The sequence below is a fragment of the Coregonus lavaretus genome (assembly GCF_964263955.1).
Source record: "Coregonus lavaretus genome assembly, chromosome: 24".
NCBI classification, from domain to species: domain Eukaryota; kingdom Metazoa; phylum Chordata; class Actinopteri; order Salmoniformes; family Salmonidae; genus Coregonus; species Coregonus lavaretus.
The window spans coordinates 43,929,706-43,940,328 of record NC_140011.1 but is presented as its reverse complement, the minus strand read 5'-3'; the positions used below and the strand labels follow the sequence as shown (position 1 = coordinate 43,940,328).

Sequence of the window (10,623 nt, the reverse complement as noted above, 5' to 3'; positions counted from 1 at the left end):
ATTAAGAGAAAAGAGCTGAGCTCAAGCCAAGCCACCCTGTAGACATGTTCAATATGAGGGAAAGACAGAGTGTGTTTCACAACCACCTCATGCTGATTCAGTGTCTACAGCCCAGTAGGACTGCTGCAGCTTCACTCAGATGGAAAATATTACACTGAACTAAAATATAAAAACGCAACATGCAACAATTTCAAATATTTTACTGAGTTACAGTTCATTTAAGGAAATCAGCCAATCTAAATGAATTAATTAGGCCCTAATCTATGGATTTCACATGTCTGGGAATACAGATACGCATCTGTTGGTCACAGATACACTATGGGGTGTTTCTCATACTACCGTGATCCACACTCTCATGCTGCAAGTGCATTCTCCGAGGACGTTCTCTGGAGGACATTCTTGTGAGGACGAGAGTGTGGAGAACGCATAAAACATTTCATGTAAGAAGCACTCGCAAATCCCTCTACTGCATTACCTCTACTGCCCCCCCTCTACTGCACTCCCTCTACTGCACTCCCTCTACTGCATTACCTCTACTGCATTACCTCTACTGCACTCCCTCTACTGCACTCCCCCTACTGCACTCCCTCTACTGCATTACCTCTACTGCACTCCCTCTACTGCACTCCCCCTACTGCACTCCCCCTACTGCACTCCCCCTACTGCACTCCCCCTACTGCACTCCCTCTACTGCACTCCCTCTACTGCATTCCCTCTACTGCACTCCCTCTACTGCACTCCCTCTACTGCATTACCTCTACTGCATTACCTCTACTGCACTCCCTCTACTGCACTCCCTCTACTGCACTCCCTCTACTGCACTCCCCCTACTGCACTCCCTCTACTGCACTCCCCCTACTGCACTCCCCCTACTGCACTCCCTCTACTGCACTCCCTCTACTGCACTCCCTCTACTGCATTACCTCTACTGCACCTTCCCTACTGCACTCCCTCTACTGCATAACCTCTACTGCACTCCCCCTACTGCACTCCCCCTACTGCACTCCCTCTACTGCCTCCCCTCTACTGCACTCCCTCTACTGCACTCCCTCTACTGCATTACCTCTACTGCATTACCTCTACTGCACTCCCTCTACTGCACTACCCCTACTGCACTCCCCCTACTGCACTCCCTCTACTGCCTCCCCTCTACTGCACTCCCTCTACTGCACTCCCTCTACTGCATTACCTCTACTGCATTACCTCTACTGCACTCCCTCTACTGCACTCCCTCTACTGCACTCCCTCTACTGCCTCCCCTCTACTGCACTCCCTCTACTGCACTCCCTCTACTGCACTCCCTCTACTGCATTACCTCTACTGCATTACCTCTACTGCACTCCCTCTACTGCACTCCCTCTACTGCATTACCCATACTGCATTACCTATACTGCACTCCCTCTACTGCACACCCTCTACTGCAATACCTCTACTGCATTACCTCTACTGCATTCCCTCTACTGCACTCCCTCTACTGCACTCCCTCTACTACACTCCCTCTACTGCCTCCCCTCTACTGCACTCCCTCTACTGCACTCCCTCTACTGCATTACCTCTACTGCATTACCTCTACTGCATTACCTCTACTGCACTCCCTCTACTGCACTCCCTCTACTGCATTACCCATACTGCATTACCCATACTGCATTACCTCTACTGCACTCCCTCTACTGCATTACCTCTACTGCACTCCCTCTACTGCACACCCTCTACTGCAATACCTCTACTGCATTACCTCTACTGCATTACCTCTACTGCACTCCCTCTACTGCACTCCCTCTACTGCACACCCTCTACTGCACACCCTCTACTGCATTACCTCTACTGCATTCCCTCTACTGCACTCCCTCTACTGCATTACCTCTACTGCACTCCCCCTACTGCATTACCTCTACTGCATTACCTCTACTGCACTCCCTCTACTGCATTACCTCTACTGCATTACCTCTACTGCATTACCTCTACTGCACTCCCTCTACTGCACTCCCTCTACTGCACTCCCTCTACTGCACTCCCTCTACTGCACTCCCTCTACTGCACTCCCCCTACTGCATTACCTCTACTGCATTACCTCTACTGCATTACCTCTACTGCACTCCCTCTACTGCACTCCCTCTACTGCACTCCCTCTACTGCACTCCCTCTACTGCACTCCCTCTACTGCATTCCCTCTACTGCACTCCCTCTACTGCATTACCTCTACTGCACTCCCTCTACTGCACTCCCTCTACTGCACTCCCTCTACTGCACTCCCCCTACTGCATTACCTCTACTGCATTACCTCTACTGCATTACCTCTACTGCATTACCTCTACTGCACTCCCTCTACTGCACTCCCTCTACTGCACTCCCCCTACTGCACTCCCTCTACTGCACTCCCTCTACTGCACTCCCTCTACTGCATTCCCTCTACTGCACTCCCTCTACTGCATTACCTCTACTGCATTACCTCTACTGCACTCCCCCTACTGCATTACCTCTACTGCATTACCTCTACTGCACTCCCCCTACTGCACTCCCCCTACTGCACTCCCCCTACTGCACTCCCTCTACTGCACTCCCTCTACTACACTCCCTCTACTGCCTCCCCTCTACTGCACTCCCTCTACTGCACTCCCTCTACTGCATTACCCATACTGCATTACCTCTACTGCACTCCCTCTACTGCACTCCCTCTACTGCACACCCTCTACTGCACACCCTCTACTGCATTACCTCTACTGCACTCCCTCTACTGCACTCCCTCTACTGCATTACCTCTACTGCATTACCTCTACTGCACTCCCCCTACTGCATTACCTCTACTGCATTACCTCTACTGCACTCCCTCTACTGCATTTCCTCTACTGCACTCCCTCTACTGCACTCCCTCTACTGCACTCCCTCTACTGCACTCCCTCTACTGCACTCCCTCTACTGCACTCCCCCTACTGCATTACCTCTACTGCACTCCCTCTACTGCATTACCTCTACTGCATCACCTCTACTGCATTACCTCTACTGCATCACCTCTACTGCACTCCCTCTACTGCACTCCTCCTACTGCACTCCCTCTACTGCACTCCCTCTACTGCACTCCCCCTACTGCATCACCTCTACTGCATTACCTCTACTGCACTCCCTCTACTGCACTCCCTCTACTGCACTCCCTCTACTGCACTCCTCCTACTGCACTCCCTCTACTGCACTCCCTCTACTGCACTCCCCCTACTGCACTCCCCCTACTGCACTCCCTCTACTGCACTCCCTCTACTGCACTCCCTCTACTGCACTCCCTCTACTGCACTCCCTCTACTGCACTCCCTCTACTGCACTCCCTCTACTGCCTTACCTCATGCTGCACCTCCCCATTCACTGAACCCTCTTCCAGCCAGGACAACGGCAACAATAGAGACGAAACAAGATATACACGAAGCAAACGTTTTACTTCACAACTATCAGCTAGCTATATGTGAATCATAATAATGTAGCTAACCAGATAGTATAACAGACAAAGATTTACCTAAAACCAATGTTATCCAAGGTAGATTCTTCGTGGGTAGTTAGCTAACAATTATTTGTGGCTAGCTAACAGTAGAAGCTAGCCTGTTAGCTCTATTGACCTACGCACACTACAGTGGGTATTGTAGGCAGGTAAACCTACCAGAATGAACACAGCATGTATTTGTTAACGTATCAAGATAAAATATTGTAGTCAGGCAACACATGAGATGTGAAAGGGCAACATTTCATTCCGAAGTCGGACTAATATTTTCTCCCTCCACCATTATAGGTAGTGCGTAAAAATCGTCTGTCCTCTGTTGCAACACTCACTACCGAGTTCCAAACTTCCCCTGGAAGCAACGTTGGCAGAATAATTGTTTGTCGGGAGCTTCATAAAATGGGATCTATTGGCGAGCAACCGCACACAAGCCTAAGATCACCATGCGCAATGCAAAGAGTCGGCTGGAGTGGTGTAAAGCTCTCCGCCATTGGACTCTGGAGCAGTGGAAATGCGTTCACTGGAGTGACGAATTTGAGTTTGGCGGATGCCAGGGGAATGCTACCTGCCCAAAAACATACTGCCAACTGTTTGGTGGAGGAGGAATAATGGTCTGGGGCTGTTTTTCATGGTTCGGGCTAGGCCCCTTAGTTCCAGTGAAGGGAAATCTTAACGCTACAGCATAAATGACATTCTAGATGATTCTGTGCTTCCAACTTTGTGGCAACAGTTTTGGGGAAGGCCCTTTCCTGTTTCAGCATGACAATGCCCCCGTGCACAAAGCGACGTCCATACAGTGAGCCAGTCCAACATCAGTACCTGACCTCACTAATGCTCTTCTGGCTGAATGGAAGCAAGTCCCGCAGCAATGTTCCAACATCTAGTGGAAAGCCTTCCCAGAAGAGTGGAGGCTGTTATAGCAGCAAAGGGGGTACCAACTCCATATTAATGCCCATGATTTTGGAATGAGATGTTCGACAAGCAGGTGTTCACATACTTTTGGTCATGTAGTGTACCTTTAAAAAAAAGGTAGGGGTGTGGATCAGAAAACCAGTCAGTATCTGTTGGTTGTGGCTTGTGGAATGTTGTCCCACTCCTCTTCAGTGGCTGTGCGAAGTTGCTGGATATTGGCGGGAACTGGAACACGCTGTCGTACACGTCATTCCAGAGCATCCCAAACATGCTCAATGGGTGACATGACATGTCTTGTGAGTATGCAGGCTATGGAAGAACTGGGACATTTTCAGCTTCCAGGAATTGTGTACAGATCCTTGCGACATTAACAGGGCCGTGCATTAACATGAGGTGATGGCGGCGGATGAATGGCACGACAATGGGCCTCAGAATCTCGTTACGGTATCTATGTGCGTTCAAATTGCCATCGCTAAAATGCAATTGTCTATAGCTTATGCCCATACCATAACCCCACCACCATCATGGGGCACTCTGTTCACAACGTTGACATCAGCAAACCGCTCTCCCACACAACGCCATACACGCTGTCTCATCTGCCTTGGAACAGTTGAAATCGAGATTAATCCGTGAAGAGCACACTTCTCCAGTGTGCCAGTGGCCATCAAAGGTGAGCATTTTCCCACTGAAGTCGGTTACGACGTCGAACTGCAGTCAGGTCAAGACCCTGGTGAGGACGACGAGCACGCAGATGAGCTTCCCTGTGACGGTTTCTGACAGTTTGTGCAGAAATTCTTCGGTTGTGCAAACCCACAGTTTCATCAGCTGTCCGGGTGGCTGGTCTCAAGACGATCCTGCAGGTTTAAGAAGCCGGATCCTGGGCTGGTGTGGTTACACGTGGTCTGCGGTTGTGAGGTCAGTTGTAGGCGTACTGCCAAATTCTTTAAAACGACATTGGAGGCGACTCATGGTAGAGAAATTAACATTCCTGCAGTCAGAATGCCAATGGCGCGCTCCTTCAAATCTTGAGACATCTGTGGCATTGTGTTCTGTGATAAAGCTGCACATGTTAGTGGCCTTTTATTGTCCCCAGCACAAGGTGCACCTGTGTAATGATCATGCTGTATAATCAGCTTCTTGATATGTCTCACCGTTCAAGTTGATGGATTATCTTGGCAAAGGAGAAATGCTCACTAACAGGGATGTACAAATATTTGTGCACAAAATGTGAGAGAAATAAGGCATATGGAAAAATTCGGGGATCTTTTATTTCAGCTCATGAAACCAACACTTTACCTGTTGCGTTTATATTTTTGTTCAGTGTAGTTGATGCTGCACTCAAGAGAGGGGGAGCGAGAGAGAGAGAGATAGAGGAGGAGCGAGAGGGAGAGAGAGAGAGAGAGAGGGGGGGAGCGAGAGAGAGAGAGAGAGAGAGAGAGAGGGGGGGGGAGCGAGAGAGAGAGATAGAGAGAGAGGGGGAGCGAGAGACAGAGAGAGAGAGAGAGGGGGAGCGAGAGGGAGAGAGAGAGAGAGAGAGAGAGAGAGAGAGAAAGAGATAGAAACTCTGTCCTCGGGACCTCAAGGGGTGTACGTTTTGCCTTAGCACTACACAGCTGATTCAAATAATCAAAGCTTGATGATTAGTTGATTATTTGAATCAGCTGTGTAGTGCTGGGGGAAAACGTGCACCCCTTGAGGTCCCGAGGACAGAGTTTGGGAAACGCTGCTACCTTTCTATCTATGTTATGATGATATATGATATTACTTTTCCCACATTTTGTTGTGTTACAAAGTGGGATTAAAATGGATTGAATTGTCATTTTTTTGTCAACAATCTACACAAAATACTAGCAATTATCCCTGCACTGTAAAATCTAACAGTATATCTTGCTAAACGAATTAAGTACAATTTACTCAGATTACTAAAAGTTCAACTTACTCACTTTCACTCAGTAGTTATTACTCAATTATTAATCATTGTAGATTGTACTCAATCAGACCAAGTGTAATTTGATAGAACAAATTAGTGCGTACAATTTGTGTAATACTGTAGTTTGACCTTGATTACATCTGACCTCATCTACAGACACTCCCCAAAGGCATATTTCAGGTTCTGAAATTATTTCCAGCATCTCCGCAATTCATCAAATTGAAAGCTTTTATCAAATATTGCTCGACAACAGTGGACACTTTCTCAATTGTAAAAAATTATGAATTGTTCATTTGTATCATGTGTGTTAAACTGTCGAATTTGGAAGCATCGTCTCTAAAGCTAGCAATCATGCAGGCAAGCCATGGCTAACATTACGTCATAACAGTTTAAAACATAGACAGAAGGGTTAGTTATAAATATTTATGGTTTAAATCAAGTTAAGCTACGGCCGTTATCAGTAAGGTTTTGAAATGAATAATTCTCCTAACCTGCTACGAAAAATTACTTCCGGTCATAGCAGTATTCCTCCTAGTCAAAAACAGTTGTACAGGGGAGAATCTCAATTGCATTTCCTTGATTCCTGAACTTCCTGTCTCCTAATTCTCAAAACCCATTGGACGAGAAGGTAAGAGGCCCTCCCACATGTACTAGCCTCTATCATCACATCAAGACACTCTGGACCGAGTTATACGTCAAATTGCAAAGCATTTTTTTTTTTTTTTTTTACACATATGACATGCTTTAATATATTAGTTATACTGAATTCAATTATGATACTGTGTTGCAGAACTTGTGATAATACTGCTAAATACTGTCCTTTGCTGTCATTTCCAAATGTACAGTGCCTTGCAAAAGGTAGTGGGTTCGATCCCCGGGACCACCCATACACAAAAATGTATGCACGCATGACTGTAAGTCGCTTTGGATAAAAGCGCCTGCTAAATGGCTTATTATTATTATTTATTATTAAATGTATTCATCCCCCTTGGTGTTTTTCCTATTTTGTTGCATTACAACCTGTAATTTAAATGGATTTTTATTTGGATTTCATGTAATGGACATACACAAAATAGTCCAAATTGGTGAAGTGAAATAAAAAAAATAACTTCTTTCAAATAATTATAAAAAAAAAAATAACAGAAAAGTGGTGTGTGCATATGTATTCACCCCCTTTGCTATGAAGCCCCTAAATAAGATCTGATGCAACCAATTACCTTCAGAACATACTAAGGAGCACCATTAAATCCATTATAAAAAAATTGAAAGAATATGCCACCACAACAAACCTGCCAAGAGAGGGCCGCCCACCAAAACTCACGGACCAGCAAGGAGGGCATTATTCAGAGAGGCAACAAAGAGACCAAAGATAACCCTGAAGGAGCTGCAAAGCTCCACAGCGGAGATTGGAGTATCTGTCCATAGGACCACTTTAAGCCGTACACTCCACAGAGCTGGGCTTTACGGAAGAGTGGCCAGAAAAAAGCCATTGGTTAAAGAAAAAAATAAGCAAACACGTTTGGTGGTCGCCAAAAGACATGTGGGAGACTCCCCAAACATATGGAAGAAGGTACTCTGGTCAAATTAGACTAAAAGTGAGCTTTATGGCCATCAAGGAAAACACTGTCTGGCGAAACCCAACACCTCTCAACACCCCGAGAACACCATCCCCACAGTGAAGCATGGTGGTGGCAGCATCATGCTGTGGGGAAGTTTTTCCATCGGCAGGAACTGGGAAACTGGTCAGAATTGAAGGAATGATGGATGGCACTAAATACAGGAAATTCTTGAGGGAACCCTGTTTCAGTCTTCCAGAGATTTGAGACTGGGACGGAGGTTCACCTTCCAGCAGGACAATGACCCTAAGCATACTGCTAAAGCAACACTCGAGTGGTTTAAGGGGAAACATTTAAATGTCTTGGAATGGCCTAGTCAAAGCCCAGACCTCAATCCAATTGAGAATCTGTGGTATGACTTAAAGATTGCTGTACACCAGTGGAACCCATCCAACTTGAAGGAGCTGGAGCAGTTTTGCCTTGAAGAATGGGCAAAAATCCCAGTGGCTAGATGTGCCAAGCTTATAGAGACATAACCCAAGAGACATGCAGCTGTAATTGCTGCAAAAGGTGGCTCTACAAAATATTGACTTTGGGGGGGGGGGTGAATAGTTATGCACGCTCAAGTTTTCTGTTTTATTGTCTTATTTCTTGTTTGTTTCACAAGAAAAAATATGTTGCATCTTCAAAGTGGTAGGCATGTTGTGTAAATCAAATGATACAAACCCCCCCATCAATTTTAGTTCCAGGTTGTAAGGCAACAAAATAGGAAAAATGACAAGGGGGGTGAATACTTTTCGCAAGCCACTGTAGATGCAGAGTTCTGGCAAATCATGAACCAGAACATAACACCTTCTATGCTGCGTTCAACCGTCACACCCCTCGTTTGATGACCTTGTACCAACAGAGGGCATCGAAGACTGGGAGGATCGCTGTTGGTTTAGTTGACATTCTGAGACGTCATGATCTAGGCTACAGGTAAGACCATGGTACTTGCCTACGGAGCAGCAAGAGGAACTGCCCCTCCCTACCTTCAGGCTACGCTCAAACCCTACACCCCAACCCGAGCCCTCCGTTCTGCCAGCTCTGGTCTCTTGCCCATGAATGTCCTGTATTATGTCATGTTTCATGTTTTGTGTGGACCCCAGGAAGAGCAGCTGCTGCTTTCGCAACATCTAATGGGGATCCTAATAAAATACCAACATCTATAAATAATTTGCCATTTAGCAGACGCTTTTATCCAAAGCGACTTACAGTCATACATTATTTTTTATTTTATGGGTGGTCCCGGGGATCAAACCCACTACCTTGGTGTTACAAGCGCCGTGCTCTACCAGCTGAGCTACAGAGGGCCACATCTTTACATTTACATTTTTTAGTTATTTAGCAGACGCTCTTATCCAGAGCGACTTACAGGAGCAATTAGGGTTAAGTGCCTTGCTCAAGGGCACATCGACAGATATTTCACCTAGTCGGCTCGGGGATTAGAACTAGCGACCTTTCGGTTACTGGCACAACGCTCTTACCCACTAAGCTACCTGCCATCCCCTAATGGGGATCCTAATAAAACACCAAATAGTATAATAATAATAATAATAATAATAATAATAGTATTTGTAAAGCAGCTAAGAGTTTGTAACTATTCCATTGGTTCCAACGAAGCCCAGCACTTATCACAAGTTATTTTTGTCTATATAATAATAATAATAAATAATTTGCCATTTATCAGACGCTTTTATCCAAAGCGACTTACAGTCATGTATGCATACATTTTTACGTATGGGTGGTCCCGGGGATCGAACCCACTACCCTGGCGTTACAAGCGCCGTGCTCTACCAATTGAGCTACAGAGGACCACAGGAAAATACATACACACACATATGTTTCTCTGGTGGATATTTTGACATTTCTTCACCAGTGACATACTATAGTCATACAATTAATTTCTGATGATTTATCCTTCTAGGAACTGCACGATGTCCACAGGGCATACCTCTGCGCTCTTCCTGTGTTGCTGCACGAGGAAGTATTTTAAAACATGCAAGGTAGGTTTCCTGTCATTCTGGTTACTGTTGATTATTGTGTCCATTCCCAATGAACCCACCCCTAACCCCTATACACCTGTGGTAATCTGAGAGGATTAGATGGGTGACTATGGAGTTCACTTTATCTAACCAATATTGGGGATAGCTTAGTGAGATCTGACCTGCCGCCCCGAGTCCACTCAGACACTCTTGACACCTGTTCCAAATGGGAACTACAAATGCGGCTCATGCGCACAGTGCAACAAGCGCTACAAAAAACGTCCTTCTTCAGACACCCACATACAGGTCGGAAAGTCCCTGTTAGGGGGTGTCATCTCGTGCAAGACAAAGGGAGCAATCTATCTCATCACCTGTACACGTGGGAAAGCCTACGTAGGACAAACGAAAAGACAATTCAAACAACGCACAGCTGAACACCGCAGCTCAATCAGGTGTAAGAACACTGACTAGCCAGTAGCAGCTCACTTTGTTGAAGCTAACCATCTCATCTCCTCCCTCAAATACACAGGTGTTGAGCATTTTGCTCTACCAAGGAGAGGAGGTAACATGGAGATCCTACTACTACAGAGGGAGGCCTACTGGATCTCCTGTCTAAAAACACTGACCCCTAGTGGTCTGAACATTGACCCCTAGTGGTCTGAACACTGACCCCTAGTGGTCTGAACATTGACCCCTAGTGGTCTGAATATTGACTCCCTA

General features: G+C 46.2%; 1 protein-coding gene across 1 annotated transcript in view; it reads right to left on the bottom strand.

Annotated features, from left to right (window-relative positions):
- Positions 1 to 10,623, bottom strand: part of LOC311099899 (glutamate receptor ionotropic, kainate 1-like) — a gene marked incomplete at both ends in the record, with an annotated part of 83,182 nt that overhangs the window by 52,703 nt on the left and 19,856 nt on the right. The window lies entirely within an intron of this gene.